Raw genomic sequence first — 17,900 nt, 5'->3', positions numbered from 1 at the left:
TCTGCCAACCATCCGCTTCATGGTAGAGGTCACATGACTATGACAGACTAGAACAAACACTTGTACATGATTTCAAATATCCCTCTTCTGTTGCAAAAAACAAAAAAAAGTATGCATAATCATGAACATCTTTTAGTTACCCAAGTTACCAATGTATACATTACTTTACATTAACAGTTCATTATTTCCATCAGCATGTGTATACATTGCATACACAGACCTTAACTCATGTGTTTCTCTTAACTGCAGTGTGTGTTGGCAGTGGCTGTTGATTTGAGTGGACAGAATTGTATCTAATTGTGACAAGATAGTTAGTTCCTGCAAGTCTGAAGAGGTCTGCTCCTAGCTTTATCTGTGGTCTGTTTGGGAATGAGTATACCAGCATCTCTCTAGATTACTTGGCCTGGGGCACTTATTACAAACACTTGGTCCTTGATTTCATCTCTCAAATTTGGCCAGTAGAGCACATCACCTAACTTGCATGGATGTAGTTGAGCATCGCTCCTCTCAACTCCTTCGGGATATTACTGTATTTCCTTTGTACAATATGCCATGTCAGGCTGTCAAATCATTTCTCTATGGTCTTATAGCAACAGAGGCATCCTTGATGCACTTGGACTGCAGCAGTTCAATAAGGCTCTCATCATCACCGTCTCAAGGGCAGCCAGGCCTAGTGGTATTATCATGGGACTGTAAATCCAGAGACCCACCAGGCAAATGGTAGAATTTGAATTCAACAAAAATTAGGGCCTAATGATGGCCATGATTCAGTTATCAATTGTTGGGAGGAAAAAAAATCCACCTGTCTCAGTAATGTCCTTTAGGGAAGAAAACTGCTGTTCCTTTCTGGTCTGGCCTATATGTGACTCCAAACACACAGCAATATGGTTGACTCTTAACTGCCTTCTGGGCAAATTACAGATGGGCAATAAATGCTGCCTAGCCAGCGGTGCCCCCAGCTATTATTGACAGGCTGACAATAGATATGAATAAGGCATTATAGGCCTGTCCCACGAAATTGCCACCAATATAACATAATTTATAGTCTCCATGAGCCAACAATAAGGCACTATCTGTAATAAATCAAAATGATCTGTTGGTTTATGTTTTAAGGTGCGGTTAACATAATAAAATACTAGGCTTCAGGGGATCATTTTTGTTAACATCAGAAGTTAAAGGACAGGATACTGTTGTGGGAGTTTTTATGAAGGATTCCACACATTTCTGAGAATGGACAGCATGGTTTGAGAAGGAAGAGGTCATATCTCATAAACACACTATGATATGTTGAAGGTACAACTAAATAGGTGGGCGGGGTGGTCTTTCAATGTTTGACAAAGCTGCTCATGCAAGGTCAATAATAACACTTAATGTGCAGATGTAGCTGATTAGATGATTGAGTATTATTTTAAGAACAAAAAAGGGAGATTGTGACAAGAATGAAAAGTTATGCTCAATACAAAGTAACAAGTGGAGTCTCACTGTGTTTTGAGACTTTGCTATTGACAATATTTACAAACAAGATTAACCAGGCTGGATAAAAGTCAATCTCCACCATCTAGATAATGACTTGATGGAGAAGATCACGTGCTCAATGTAGAACATACCTGATTATGGATGGAGGTTTGCTTGCTGAGCTGGAAGGTTTGTTTTCAGACGTTTCATCACCATACTAGGTAATATTATCAGTGAGCCCTCCGGATAAAAATAAGAGTATTTAGAATTGTGGTACTAGGTTCGACCCAGCCCAAACAAGCCCTCCTCTTAAAAGACACAAGGCTCACATTTCAGGAAGTAACATGATAAGGTTTCTATTGGTATAGCCAAAATGAAAAGCTTTCAGGAGTAAAGTGCTCAGATCTCTTAGTAAGCCCAGCCCAAACACGTGACCTCGACCACTTAAAAAGATAAAGGCTGTAGGTGAATGGGATTGCTACCCTTTCCAATATCCATTTCAAGTCAAATATCATCTTGAATTGGCAATATATTGCTGTTCCTCCATCATTGCTCAATCAGAATCCTGGAACACAGCACCCAACAGCAAATGTGAGAGCACGTACAGCACATTGTGAAAATAGCTCTCTGCTGTCATGTAGATATTAATGAGGCAAGTTTGATACTGGAACTTATTTGGGAGCTTTAAACCACAATTTAGAGTAGGTTTTATAGAGATTTTACAGATTAATGTGCGACTAATTCTTTAATATGGTGTTTAGTTTTGATCGTCCTTTCTTAAAGGATATAGAGGCAATATAGAGTGGATTCAGGAACGAGTGAGCAGATTCATTCCAGGTTTTAAAGGCTGACGTTATGAAGGATAGCCAAACCTCTAAATTGATCTTGGCTGGAGGAAAGAAGACTTGACATTTTTTACATAGAAGATAAATGGAAAAACGTTCATCAGAGATCAGATGTATCACATTTACAAAACTCAAGGAAGGCATGAGATAAGGAAAACTTTCATTTTGCACATTTGGGCTTTTTACCCATGGATGAGACTTGATTCTGAACCAACTCTAATCTTCACTAAGTAGTTGGATCAATATTTGTGGAAAAACTGATTGAAGGTTATAAAGAAATGTAAAAATGGAACTTAATTCCTCAACTTTGTATTCCCTTGAAGAAGGTTTCCTTTCGGCATGAAAGACTTGCTATATTTATCCTCATAGTAAAAATACAGTCTTTATTTGAGCTATCATGTTACTTATCATCATGTCACAAACTATCTTGCTATTTCCATATTTATTCTTATTGGATAGAATTACAAATTATAGAAATATAAGATATTTATAAAATTAAAATAATTGTGACTTTTTTTTCCAGTTTGACGTGAAATGCTGACAAAATTCTGGGTGGATTAACAAGTGCTATCTTGGACTACATTCCTTATCTGGTAGCTGATTTTTTTCAGTATTTGCAATAGTACTCTTTTCACCATGTTGCAGCTCCTTTGTGCTTTACTGTAAAACCTCTGCAGGGTGGTTCTGATTTCTGAATTCCCCTCTGAATTGTTTACCACACCAGTCCCAACACAAGGCACATGGTTTCAGTATAAACGCAAGAGTGAAATATTGCAATGGTCTGTGTTTCATCTAAAGATACAATGTATTCTTTGTTGGTCTGTATGTAGGTTTCAGTAACTGCCAAAAATAATTTGATCTACTCAATGTTGCCTTTAATTATCATCAGCTGCCTTAACAAACTGGATGCAGGTTTAATCTTCTCAGAAGATTAGAAGCATGTTTTTACTCTACAGGTCGATGTGATTTAAATTCGTCAATTTTGTATATTTCAGCACATTGTTTTGGAACAAATTTCTTTGCACCTTTTTATCCCGCTGAGATAAGGCAGATAACACTTCTCTCTAATAAGAAACTGGGTGGAGCGATGTGTTGCCTTGTCCTTTTCACCTCTTAGACCTGAGTTTGACCTAGACAGAGCGTATGATTACTTCCTTTTGTTCAAACACTTAAGTGCAAAATGATTGAATAACAACAGTGCAAGCATGTGCATTCTTCAAAGAAAATTTTCCAATATTTTATGATTTTTGTTCTATCCAACAATTGTCTTGATTTATCATTTTGTTTCTGTTCAAACAGAGTCACATGCATACAAGTAACTATCACTGAGAAGAAAGACTTGTGAGAAGAAGACTTCTCCACAACTCAAGTACCAATATCACACTGTACCACCTTACCAAGCTGTAAGAGTCCTTGGTGTGAGGTAAGTTAAACAATGGTTCTGCTCATTTGGGGATGTCTTCAAATAGTAATGCGGCTGCAAGTGAGTAGAGGTCTTTGCAAATGGAAAACAGAGTCAGCATGTTAAATACAAACTGCACAGCAAGGTTCCCTTATAGTAACCATGGAACTCGGCATGAGATTTGACCTGAATCAAAACAGGTTTATGACGTTTAATCAGTTTTCGCTCCTTTCCTTTGAAGGGTGTTGGCTCATTATGGGATATGGTTCACCCATGCCACCCTTCATTCAAGTGAGGCCAGTTTTCCCATGTGATGTTGATAAATCACATCAGCAAGCTACTCAAACATGAAGGACAGCATGGTTGGACTTTAGTTTGTTCTCTCCTGAAGTCCACGTGTACATTTTCCAATTGCTCTGACTGGAGAGGAACAGGAAACCTGTTTGATTTTTCTTTCTGGCTCAATAATGCGGAAGCAGTTATGAATGCTCCCTCCTGCTGCCCTGGTTAAGATCAAATCACTCAGAACAGACCAGAAATAGAAATGGTGTCCCCCTGTCCATGTATCTTACTGTACACAATCTGTGCTTTTATCAGTTGGTTACCTGAAAAGCTCAACTGAATTTTCTTTTAGTTAAAACAAAAAAGAGCAACCCTTAAAATTCACTCATTGCATTACTGTTAAATTATATTGAGATATCTGATTTCTAACATGACATTGCAACTGAGTTCAGAGTGATTGGCCGATTGCCTTCCTTGTCCCATTCCTTCACTGTGCATAACAAAATTTCAATTTAAAAAGAGATGTGATATTGACAGTTATATCAAACTGTCAATAACATTCCTGAAGAAGGGCTTATGCCCGAAACATCGATTCTCCTGTTCCTTGGATGCTGCCTGACCTGCTGCGCTTTTCCAGCAACACATTTTCAGCTCTGATCTCCAGCATCTGCAGCCCTCACTTTCTCTCAGTTATATCAAACTGTATAGTGTTCAGCATGAGAAACAACCAGCTAAGTTCCTAAAGTAACAATTAAAAAACAAGGTTAGTGCAAAAAAATGTCCACAAGTAAAAATGTAAAGGTTATTAGCAAAATGATTGAACTGCAAATATATATAATTACCTTATTGAAAACTATTGTGCAGATTTGTAAAATATCCAAGTCTGGGGAAAAACTATTTAAAAATCTACAATGTCATCTTAAAAGTACATTTGCCAAGTAACAGGTAAATTCAGAGAAAGACAATTAGTCACAGAGGGTGGAATCTTATAGGGCCTGAGCAATGTGCCCAGTGGTGAGGAATGTGACAGAATCATTTGAGAATTCCCGTGAGACCCATCTCAACATCACGAACAACTCATTGCATCTCTTAACCAAATTCCAGGTATTGAGGCGAGATTGTCACCAGGCAGCCTATTAAGGGAGATTATCGTTTGTTAAATTCCTTCTTAACTTCTCGCCTCACGAATATGCAGTTTCCTATTGTACCACCTGCCCGAACAAACTAGATGTGGAGAATTCTCAATGTGGAAGTCAGAGCTGGTACCTGGTGACTTTAGGTCGGCACTGACTGTGAAGGGCTTCCAGATTGGTCATCAGACAACAGCATCTCAGATCACGATCCATGGGTATCAGCCACACACAACCACATCTGCAGACATTGGCATGCAACATGTGTCATCATCCTGTAATAAATCTTGTGGTGCATCTGCAATCCGCTTACAAAGTGCATCTGCCCTTCAGTACTGAACACTTGTATGTCCTGGCAACTACTATTGTAATGTTGTAGCAAGGACTCCTTGCATCCAAAGACACACCCCCAGCTCATCGACTGGACCAGGCTGTGTCTCTGGGCTTTTCACTCACTATCATAACTCTCTGTCACATCCTCTAAGCCTACCTGGATACTCACAGCGTCTTGCATTTTTACGCCTTGTCCCCCAGCCAGAATCACCAGGTGCACAGTAATGATATATTGCCATGTTCTTTAGTGCAGATATAAATCCAAGAAGCATGTTGTAGTTATCAACAGTCCTGAGTCAAGCCACATGATGTAGCCTTTCATCAGGGGTTTCTAGGACAGTAAGTTAAGGACAGTCTCCAATTCCAATCCAGGGGTTTGGACATGGTCAGTCAACTGTGAATAGTGACCCTCAGGATCCTCTCCTCATAAGGATGAGGAGTCTTGCAGCCGACCACCCACCTTGACTCTTCCTGCACTATTTTGGTCTGTTTCCATCATGGAAGGACAGAGAGGAAGGGAGATGAAGATGGATGGCACAGTTGAAGATGGTGGCACTTATACTCATTGACCTTCTTCCTATTTGTTGTGCATTCGTCCAAATGACTGAGTCTGCACTGATGTGGGTGGCAACCTCCAACCAGATCGGCATGGTCTTATCTCGTGGCCTCCTCTGTTAGTCTTGAGGAAAAAGGACTTCTAATCTTGGCACCATCCTTCCAGATTCCTGCCCACAAACTGAGACACCAATTTTCTCTTCTCTGCCATGTCCAGGGCAAGGATCAAAAACAGTGCAGGGGTAGCTCTAGAGAAACCAAACTTGTCCAAGTACACAATCACCTTTTAAAGAGAGTGTTGGCACCAGGGATGCCAGCCCATTCTAGAATATTCCTGCAATGGTGTGTTGTTTCAGGTCGGGAGAGTGTTAGGGTGTTAATGAGGTGTGTTTGGTAAGACACAGTGAGAAAACCGGCCAGGCGTCATGGCCAGAAACCCTCACTGAAACTTGATGAAATTGACACAGTCAAAAAGAAAATATACAATTCAGCTTAGATTGTTGGTTTGTAGCTAAGGTCACTTCTGCACAAGCCAGGATTTCTTCCTGGATCCGGTTTGGCTGGCTGAAACCTCATTACTGGGAGACAATAGTGGGAGATTCTGGATCCTTTAGGAACTCCTGGGTTGCAGTAATCAAGACTTCTTCCTTCAGGAACTCTCTAGTTGTGATGATGAGACCTTCTAAAGAGTTTATAACCCACAAACCTTGAAGAGCGTGATTTCAGAGAAAAGGAAGACAACAAGGAAAAGCTGTTGTTTTGGTCAAGATATCTCCCTTTACTCTGTCTGATCAAATCCGCTATTCTTTTATCCACCTACAAACTGGTGCGCGTCACTTCTGTTTGATAGTGTTTGGCATCTCCATCCAAGCAGCTTATTCCTTGCAAATGTAAAATTGTTGCTGCTACAGTTATTGTCTTTTGTTCTGTACAATGTATCTTCCAAAAAGTTCAAGATATATATCTGCCCAGACACAATGTAACTAACAATGAGTATTTAGATGACACATCTTCATAACAATGGAATAGGGTAGGAATTCTGTTCAGGTTTTTTCACACCATTGGTGATCTACACAGTTTTAGTATCGGAAATTAAAAAAACCCATCAATTTGTGCAATGTCCCATGAAAATAAAATGATAATAAGATTGAACAATCTGTTTGGGTGCTCTTTGTTGAGGGTTTACTATTGGCTAATACAAAAATAGAACTCTCCTACCCCTCTTCTATGAGCATCATGGAATCTTTTATATCTACATTAAAATGCATGAATTGCTCTTGCATGTGGATGTAAAAGATCACAAATCCTTAACTGCTCACTGGCTCCTAGTCTAACTAAAATAGAGCTCTTCAATACCAACATACCTATCTGCTGTTGTGTAGTGTCCTTTTGGCACCTCTCTTAATTAGCAACTCACATTACCCTCCACGAAATTCACCAATTAAATTCTTCCGCGAGTTATTTTCCTTATACTTGTAAAAATGCTTCTGTTTTGGTCTAATAGGTCTTTGGCCATGAACAGTTACTAACTCGGTTTGTGTTAGCCAGTCCCCAAGAGACAGGCTATCTTCTGCTTAAAGATGGTTTTAAAAGCACTCAATTCTTTTTCAGTGCTGCTGTTATCTTTGCCAAGTGTCATTACATGGACATCCTTACCAAAGTCATATACCATGTTTGCAAAGTTATAATCTTATCATTTAGTTTTATCTAAGAATGGAAGGCTTTAAAACTGCTTCCTTGACTGGCATGGTGGCTCAGTGGTTAGCACTGCTACCTGACAGCACCAGGATCCCAGGTTCAATTCCAGCCTCGGGTAGCTTTCTGTGTGGGGTTTGCATGTTCTCCCTGTGTCTGTGTGGGTTTCCTCCCACAGTCCAAAGATGTGCAAGGCAGGTAAATTGCCCATAGTGTTAGGTGCATTAGTCAGAGGGAAATGCGTCTGGGTGGGTTACTCTTTCGAGGGCTGATTTGGGCTGAAGGGCCTGTTTCTACACTGTAGGTAATCTAATCTTATACTTGACAGATTTTTGTTTGAGCTAAATCACCCCTTAAAGCTCTGAACTGCTGATGATATTTTTGTTCAAGATTAGACAGGCATGCAGGCTAAAATTAAAGCTATTTGATCGTGTAATAGATCAGTAAGACAGAACTACAGCTTTTGCTGCAATTTCCTGCAGTTCTTTCTAGAATGTAAAAGCAACACATACACAATTAGAATTTGTATAACCCTTGAATTGTCTAACCCTTGATTAACAGTATGCTACTTGGTATTTCCCACTGAATGCAGTCAACTCAGGTATGTTCATCATATAAACAAGGGAGAAAATTAAATAGAAATAGTTTTCTTTCTTTTTCCTCTAATGCTGCTGACTCCCTCCTGTGGTACAATGTATAGGGGTGTCAGCATCTTTCTGGCTATTCTCTCTGTTTAAAGACTGTGAACTTTGGCAGCTTATCCAACAATAGTAAGTATCACAAATGAGCTTGATTCTATCCTCATCTAACACTTCCCAGCAGAAGTGACTATATGTTAAAACTTCTAGCTAATGTTTTCTCTCTAAGGAACTGGAGCCTATTGCTGGGTCTATGCTTCCACACTTGCTAAAATCGAACTCAGCACAGAGAGGGAGTAGAACTAAGGCTCAGTTCCAAACGACACTTGCAACTTGCATTTCTCTGGAGCTCCAAGCTTTTCTTTACATTAAAATTTTCCTTTGCTCTCAGTGAATTTATATTTGGAAATCAGAACCAACAATTACTTATGGATATAATTGAAAAGGGCCGAGAAAGAAAACACAGTTTAACAGAAAACATGTCAATGCAACATATAACTCACATAAAGCAAAACAAAGTCCCACTATTTGCATATTTGCATTCCCTATCTCCCTAAATGTATCAATAAGTCTTACACTGGCAGGCTTAGAGGTCGCTTCCTCGGTGTCCGTTCGATGCATTTAAAACTATGCTCATTTTGCCAATGTTAGAAGTGCTCAAATGTTCTCCCACTCTCATTAGAACACGTTTGCTATTAAAATGACTGGATAGTAGATGGTAGTATGTACTCCCTATTAAAATGGCAGGGTAAATTAGTGGAAATAATCAAGGAAGTGTCAAGGTCGCAACGTATATATCTTCTTGAGGTATGAAAATAAGTTTCACTTTATCTAACCACCGTTCGTGCACTTAGACATGGTATGTTTACGAAACTGTAATCCAGGAAGCTTTTCAATTTTTTATGTTACTTATACTTATAGCATACAATTCCGCGCAATTAATGAAAATGCATGGACCAGAACTTAGTGAATACAATAATAATTACGAATAAATGATATTTAATATTAATAAAATAATTTTCAGAGCATAATTGGAAGATGCTTATATTTGAGAGCTGAGGATATGGCACAGCCTTCTATGGATGAAGGGATTGATGGACAGATGTAAATGATTGAGGCACTTTGCAATCACAAACACAACACACGTAAACCCAAAATTCCCATTCGTTTGCACTCAGGCTGCAGATCCATCTGGGTATAAGTGCAAAGTTAAAATATTAAATATATAAATGATTAGTTATTACATGTTCATGAGGAACTATGGCACTTTTGTGTTTGATAGGATGTTGTGTTTTAAGGTGAACACCTCATCGTAGAGCAAATACTTATAGAAACCTTGTCATAAAATGTAACTTTAAGAAAGTTGTGGGATTTACATATAAAAGAACTGAAACTAACATGCCCATTCTAAAAGATGAGAGACTTAACTAACAACCTAGGTCTTTTTCAATATATAATTTCAGTTACATCACACTGTAAACGTTTGCTCTAAATTCTGTGTCCTATGATCTTACACTTAACCTTCTGATGAAGGAGCAGTGCTCCGAAAACTAGTGCTTCCAAATAAATCTGTTGGACTGTAACCTGGTGTTGTGTGATTTTTAACTTCATACACCCCAGTCCAACACTGGCACCTCCAAAACATGTAATAAAAGGGAATATATTGACAGGTTTATATTGTGACTTCATGAATATATTTTGTGAGTTGCTGACGTACGGCTATTAGTGACATAACTTATGCTGTCTTGGACCAATTACTTTCAAATTGTCCACATACATTTATAACTTCCTGCTTTGCATTAATTTTTGCAGTTTTTATGGTGATTGTAATAAGGTGTTTTTTTATAATCTAATATTCCTTTTGAAGCTGTCTTTATATACACATATATACATTATATAATGTGAAAGAAAAGGAGAAATGATTGACAGTAAAAATATGATGTTTAACATCTTGATAGAAAACAGAGTGAGAGACTGATAACGTTGTTAATTAAATATAATACATACTGTTGATTAATAATAAAAGTTTGGAACTGATAATCAGATAGATTTTGTCATGAACTCAATGAGCACCTGTAACCATCCCCATTGTATCCCTGCTTATTTGACCAACCAATAGAGGCAAGGCCTTTATTATAGTTTGCCAATAATTTCTGGTGAAATGATAAAGTGAAAAGAGCAAGTGCAAAGACATTAGATTATCTGAGTAAAAACATCCACAACAGGATTCTCCTATTGGCATCATTACCCAAATAGGGATTTACAGCCTGCACATGCGAGCAGTGAGGCTACTATGGAAATCTTCCAGGAGATGACCTTGTACTTGCCCAACTCCAAGCTGGCCACCTTTTTAAGGATTGCAGACAGGTACTTGGCACTGTCAGTTCAATCAGCAGCTCCAGAGCCATAGTCGGGCCATTGATAGAGGAGACACTCCCAATACAGCTCAGATATCACAAAAGCACCTCAACAAGTTGGCACCCTTACTGGCCTAGATATCAACGATTAAATAGTTGAGATCAAACAGGTAGATGAATCAGGATGGAGGAGAAACTCTTCCATTGGATCCATGTCAGCTATCACTGTAGCTTTTTGTGAATGCAACTTCCTGTTCCTCAGCTGACCCATTTCTCAGTCTGTCCCAGGAAAGCTCCCCAGTAACAGTAATACATCAGTGAAGTGTCCTGATGTGGTCCCCTCCTATTTTCCCAGCACCTGCCTCCACGCCCATCACTATTGGGTGAAAATTAAAGAAAAATAGTCTAGCTGCAGATAATTTCCCTCATAATAAAGTTTCTTGAATAATATTTACTAAAATGTTTAGATGAGTCAAACAATTGGTAAACTAATGACTTTCTGTGTGCACGTGGTCTACACTTGATAATTTATTTTAAAAGGGTGATAAGGAAAAGCCAGGGAGCTATAGACCAGTGAGCCTGACATCAATGGTAGGTAAGTTGTTGGAGTAGATTCTGAGGGGCAGTACCTACGTGGATTTGGAAAGATAAGGACTGATTAGAGATAGCCAACTTGGGTTTGTGTGTGGGAAATTATGTCTCACTAACTTGATTGAGGTTTTGGAAACAGTGACAAAGAAGATTGATGAAGGCAGAATGGTAGGTGTTGTCTATATGGACTTCAGCAAGGTGTTCAACAAGGTTTTGAATGGTAGACTGGTTAGCAAGATTAATCATATGGAATCCAGTGAGAGCTAGCCATTTGGATACAAAATTGGCTTGAAGATAGGAGACAGAGGATGGTGGTGGAGGGTTGCTTTTCAGATTGGAGGCCTGTGACCAGTGAAGTGCTGCAAGGATTGGTGCTGGGTTCACTGCTTCCTGTCATTTACATAAATGATTTGGATGTGAATATAGGAGGAATGGCTAGTAAGTTTGCAGATTACACCAAAATTGATGGTGTGGTGGACAGTGAAGAAAATGTTCTCAGAGTACAATGGAACCTTAATCAGATGGGCTACTGGGTCAGGAAGTAGCAGATGGAGTTTAATTTAGACAAATATGAGGTTTTGCATTTTGTTTCAAGTCCAAAATAGCCTCTTCTGAAGAAGAAGAGTCATGCTGGACTTGAATGTTAATTCTGTTTATGTCTCCACAGATGCTGCCACATTTGCTTAGTCTGTCCAGCATCTCTCTGTTTGTTTCAGATTTTCAGGAACTGCAGTATTTTACTTTTATTTCAGTGCATCTATATGTTCTTTCTGTCTGCAAAGAAGAGAGTCCTATGTATTAATGTATTCAGCTTCCATTGCACTCGTGTGCTACAGTCGATTCTAAATTGATTGTCAGCATAATTTCACATTAAGAATTATCTTACAAGTGTTGTCCAATTGCAGAATTACATTTGGACATTATGCTCCAAATATTTCAAGAGCATGCTAATGTTATGGTGTTGGATCAGAAACCCCTAAGTATTTACACATCTTTTTCACTTTTAATTCCAAAATTTGTTGTTTTTAAAAGTGGGAATACTGCAAAATAAACAGTGGATTTAAATTCAGAGACTGTGGCAAAGTCCTGTGTGAAGCCCATGGAATGTTGCACATGTAAATTATCATGGAAAATAAGACAGGAAGAGACATTAAAAGAAGAGGTAATGATGGCACTGACTATTTTTCTCCTCTCAGCACAAAGCAGACATTATCCAAGAATATTCAAGGACAGGAGTTAAAAAGCTAGTTTCAGTTCTACTGAAGTGAACAAATGGGAATGAACATTCATGTGTGTGCCCACCTGGAGGAAAGTGTCAGCATTCTGTGAAAGTCATGACCAAAAAACTATCTCCTATTTACACCTCTGTTTAGGTAGAGACACTTCCTCACTCCGAGTACTGCAGACCAATTTACAAAAAAAAGGAATCTGAACAAAGAAGCTTCAATCAACCTACAAAGCCAAGAATCTCAAAAAAATCACTGTTCTGCTAACAATGCCAATGTGACTGGAAACCTTCACTGTACCAAAAACAACAATCCTTTGCAAATAATTCAAAGCCTAAAGCATCCAGCTTTGTTTTTGAGTTTAATCGTTTCAGGACTCATATTTTATTTCTACTTTATATATTGGATTACTAATTCTTCTTGTGTTTGGCAATTAGTAAGTTCATTGTTCTCACTAATTCAAGAAATCCCAGTTAAATTGGCTCCTTTTAAAACATAATTTCATTTGTTCTAGGAGAAAGGTATCCACAAGGGCAGGTGTTCCTTATACAATTTTATATAAAATAGTTGCATGCTGAAACTGATGAACATCTGGCTGAATAAAGACTTTGAGGCAGTTAATCCATTCTCACCCAGAGTTTAATAGTTTGGGGTGTCTTAAAAGGAACTGTATAGATTTAGGGAACCTCACCTATGGTCTGGTCATAATGATGGTTGGCTACAGTCAGTACCTCACATGTTATGCACAGCCAAAGGGATGTGCTGTTTGATGTGATCTGCCAGTTATGGACACTTGTGGCCTGCATACCAGGCATCACACAGGCACACGGAAATTCAAATACCACATTGTGATGGGCAGAAAGATGATTTGGCTTGATGGTAGCGACCTGTTAATAGCAAATACTACTCGTGTTGCTACTGTATCGCAGCAGTATGCAACAGCTAACTTTACTTGAGATATCTTACCCTTCCACTGTTATCTGAGATAGGCTGAGTGTTTTTTAGGACCAAGAGTGACAACCTTCGGGCCTTGCATCAGTCTGTGTGGTATATAGTGAGAAATGATCTGATCGGGCCAACTAGTTGGGTAAACTGTTCTAACCAGTTTTGAGCGAGGTCCCCACTACAAGATGAAGAATTGGAAAAGTCTTCGTGGAAATATTCAAGATACTGAGTAACATGAAATAAGATGACACATTGTTTCTATGTTCTTGGATAGATGAGTTAACCATAGAAGATAGGCGCAAGAGGGCCGTTGATCAATATGATTGGGTCATTATTCTGAAACACTGCTATTAGGCTATGGTTATTTATTGTGCAGAACACAAGACACACACTTTAAAATAAAATTGCCAAATATTATCAGAAACATAATCCTATTGAATGCCATAAAAAGCATGATATATATTAAATGCATTGTTAAATATGTACTGTGTATAACCTGAACTCTGTTAACACTATCATAGTGACTCACCTGCTGCAACCCACGTCCACTCTACACGTAATGGGTTTTCTCAGAAAATGCATCTTTCTACAGAAATTGCATCAGCGGACACAATGATAGGAATAGATCCATCAATCAATGTGCAGTGAAACTACTCAGTGTAATCTTGCTCGACATAAAAGGCATGGGAATTAAGAGACACACAATACAAGTAACAAAACGAACATTATGCAGTTTCACCATCATGAACAAGTCTTTGTATTCTACAAAGTCTCATGAATAATTGAGAAAGTAGATAATTGGAGGTTTTTGCTTGTACTTAATAACACCTCCAGAGGGTAAACATGACCTGAAAATACAAGGTTTTAATTTATTATCTGTCTTAATACAAGTCCTATCTTGATATTCTATTGCTACTTTGGCACAAATATTCCTCACTGGTTTGAAATGTTTAATCGAGTGGGACAATGAATGTCTATGACCATCAAATGCCAAATTTTGATTATTTTCTTCAAGATTATGTGCCAACACTAATAATATGCCTTCAAGACTCCGTGCATCTTTTTTTAATGAAGGTAGATCATTTCTTTCCTCTCCACTCTTCACCTTACTTGAGCAGTTAAACTCTCAGTAAAGAGCATCCATTGACAGCTGGAGGCTGTGATCTTAGGACAGTGGATCTGAGAGATGTGCTTCCTAAAGTGTGGTCCTGTCTCATTTTAATTGCTGCCTTTATTTGCTATTTGAATTGCTTACCAGATAGCAATATTTAATTTCAAACCAATAAGAAAGAATGTGCACACATAATAGGCATGTGACATCATCTTTATCCACAATAAACCAATTCGATGACAAGACGGTGAATTATGGGATGAGTAATTATAGCAGGCCACATTTCTGTATGAACAATGAATGCATTCTTAATCATTCTTAACTATGTGTTGATTATTAACATACTTCAGCATTAAAAAGTTAGAAGAATATCATATAATCATGTTAAGTGATCAATTTTTCTTCATTAACATTGCAACGATTGTAGTGTCCAGTGACAAATGCTATGAAATTTCACTTTAAATCCCTTATTTGTTTTGTATTCAAATTTTTATGTTAACAATTACTATACTTCACATTGTAATTGTTTAGAGCACTCTAAAGTACAGTGATGTTTAATTCAATCATCAAGCAATAATTGCTTAAATTTCTCTAATGTTATTTTTAACTTTTTCCTTTAAAATTTTAAGATCATTCCATTTGAGTCTTACATAATATCTTAGTATGGGACCTTGCCTGTAGATGTGACAGTTTTAACTATTAACTATTGCTTAAAATTGAAAAAAAACAGTAGCATAAAAATAATGTAACAAAAAACTTTCAGTTTTAGATTCATTATTGAGACCTGGATGTTGCTACCAGCGTTTAATATCTCTTTGTGATATGGAAGATTTACTTGGATTCTAATTATGTGTTGACCTATTACACCCTAGAGAAAAGAGGTTTGTATTTCAATGAACTTTACTCAACATTATTTCGCTCTGTAGCGTGCACTTTAAGAAAACAACCCACATCTGAGAAAAGCTGTTCATTTTCAGCCAGCTGAGTTGTTCATGGTTCATCCAATTTAGATTGGCTCATGCTTCATCGTACACTGACTAGTCTCTAACCAAACACAGTGCAATTGCTGGTTGTGCTTTACGTACAATCTGAATTTTAATGGTGTGTTATGGAGTTTTGTAAAAGGCTGAATTATTGAAAGAGTTAATTCTTTAAACACAGCTAATTTGTTTTGCAAGCATTGGTAGACAAAAGATAGTCCAAAAGCCAACTGTATTTTCTTCTTGTACTTGACCACAATGGTGGTAGTTTACCATAATCTATACTTAAAATAGACAGCGGTGATCCATTTGTACCAATAAATTTTGGTCATGTTAAAATAATAATGGACAAGCCTATTTATAACACAAGGTTGAAATTAGGTCTCCCGTGCAAAGCAACTAAAGTCGTCTTACTTATTTTTCTAATAGTTCAACCAATATTGTAGGTTGGTTGAAAAATGACTGATTTTGCAGAGAGAAGTTTGTTTATTGTGTACCGGGGCCTCCAGGTGCGTGCAAGCCTTCAGTCCTGCGGTCAAGGATGTGGTTAGATAGCAGGCTCGATCGTTTTTGCATGCTAGAAAGGAAGCAGCTCATTTTTGCAGTGCAGCAGCTCAAACTGAGCTATACTTTTTTCTCTCAGCTATCTTCGATTCAGGTCACCTGATACTGGTTGGCCCAGTTTCGTGACAAGGCAGCAAGGGCCAGTTTCCGGAGCGAGAAGCACTGATGACGTGCTACACGCTGTCGGAGTACAGAACGACTGTGAGAAAGGAACCAGCGCTTGTGCGCTTAGTCCCTTTCCAGTAAATGAGTACAGCTGCCGTGTATCACAAGTGATAACAGATCGGACACACATCTGAGAAACTGAAAACTGCTGCTTTCTGCAAGAAAAAAACTCTGTGAGATGATTAATTAATACACAATTTAAAATACATAGAATTTACTGCTGCAAAACGGGTTATGAATTGTATACCTATACTGTAACACCTGTATTCAAAGAATAACATCACTTGTCATTAATAGAATTCATGCTAACTAAAATACTCATTTAAGTGAATAGAACTGAAAATCCCAAGCTTTGTTTTTTTATATCTCTATAGCATGTATTTGAGTGAAAAAAATAACTGAAGCTTTCAATTATTGGTAAATATATACTTCTCCTGAATCATTTATTGGGTCACAATTACATTCCAAATTAAACCCCCCAACCAATCCGTATGACATTCCTCATTTCTATTGTCCAACCAATGGCAGTCAGTGTACAAAAATTAGATAATGTTGTCAAAATGACTAGTTGAACTGGATGGACTTAGTGGAACTTCTCGTTGTCATGTTTCTAGTCATTCTTTCTCCCCTGGCTATAATTTTAAACATGAGCCTAAAAAAAAGCCAACCAGCTACACAGGAGGATTTGAAGGAGTTGTGTTCCGAAAGCTAGTACTTCCAAATAAACCTGTTGGACTATAACCTGGTGTTGTGTGATTTTTAACTTTGTTCACCTCAGTCCAACACCAGCATCTCCTCATCATTAAAAGAATTCACACTGTACAGGTTAATAGATTAAATTGGCAAATTATCCAGGAATAGGTCCAAAAAGCTTTGCTAACTTTGACACACGTTAAAAAACTGATTTCAGAGATGTTTGCATGTTTTATTGAGTCATGACACATTACATATGGCAGGTACAACTATTGAAAATATAAAATATGTCTATATGGTTTCAGAATACCATGCTCTGAGTCAACAGTTCTGGGTCATCCTTCAGAGGTAAGTGGGGAGGGTCACTAAGGTTAAACAGAACAATTCAGTGAAGTGTCGTGTTGGGCATGATGAGTGGATGATTGCTGAGTGATCTGTGTCTCAATAGTTACTTGTTGGGTTACAGAAGTACTTGATGGTAGCCTCAGAAACTATGCAACGGGCCTTCCAGTAGAGACTGGAAAGCTCTGATAACCTGAAGATAGGCTTATAAGCGCTACACCAGTATGAAAAACCTGGACTGGGAAGCCAACCTATTCTATCAATTATATCCAATACCTTTGCAGAATGTGACTATGTTAATGTGCAGGTGTTATGAGATTTCTCACTGACGGAAACATTCCAAAGTGCTACTAAGTAAACATTTACAAGGTGACAATCTCAATGTGTGATTGATCACAAGTCTCTGAGCTACTGTTGCTCACCCTATCACACTTTTCACAGCTAATAGAAGATCCTGTGAAGGATACAGTAGTACACATTTCCACAATTTACATTTAGATATTTTTAATCTGTTCAGACATGTTGTGATAAACTACTGGAGTAGGTGGCACTTGACTCAGGCCTTCTGGCCAAGAGGTATGGATGTTACCA

General features: G+C 38.1%; 1 protein-coding gene across 2 annotated transcripts in view; it reads left to right on the top strand.

The window, feature by feature from the left end:
- The window catches only part of LOC122563647 (uncharacterized), a 115,997-nt gene extending 98,990 nt beyond the window's left edge, over positions 1-17,007 (top strand). Inside the window, exons 3-5 of one of the 2 annotated variants that reach the window (XR_015752152.1) lie at positions 2,824-2,893; positions 3,600-3,723; positions 12,657-17,007. The gene's annotated coding sequence lies outside the window, so the exon portion shown is untranslated. The remainder of the gene's footprint in view (positions 1-2,823; positions 2,894-3,599; positions 3,724-12,656) is intronic. The other variant, XR_015752153.1, reaches the window with a different exon arrangement.
- The last annotated feature ends 893 nt before the right edge of the window (positions 17,008-17,900 follow it).

The sequence above is a fragment of the Chiloscyllium plagiosum genome, unplaced genomic scaffold, assembly GCF_037043375.1.
Source record: "Chiloscyllium plagiosum isolate Xiang-an unplaced genomic scaffold, Cpla_swu_hap1 HiC_scaffold_30, whole genome shotgun sequence".
Lineage (NCBI taxonomy): Eukaryota > Metazoa > Chordata > Chondrichthyes > Orectolobiformes > Hemiscylliidae > Chiloscyllium > Chiloscyllium plagiosum.
This window is presented reverse-complemented; position numbering and strand designations above follow the sequence as displayed.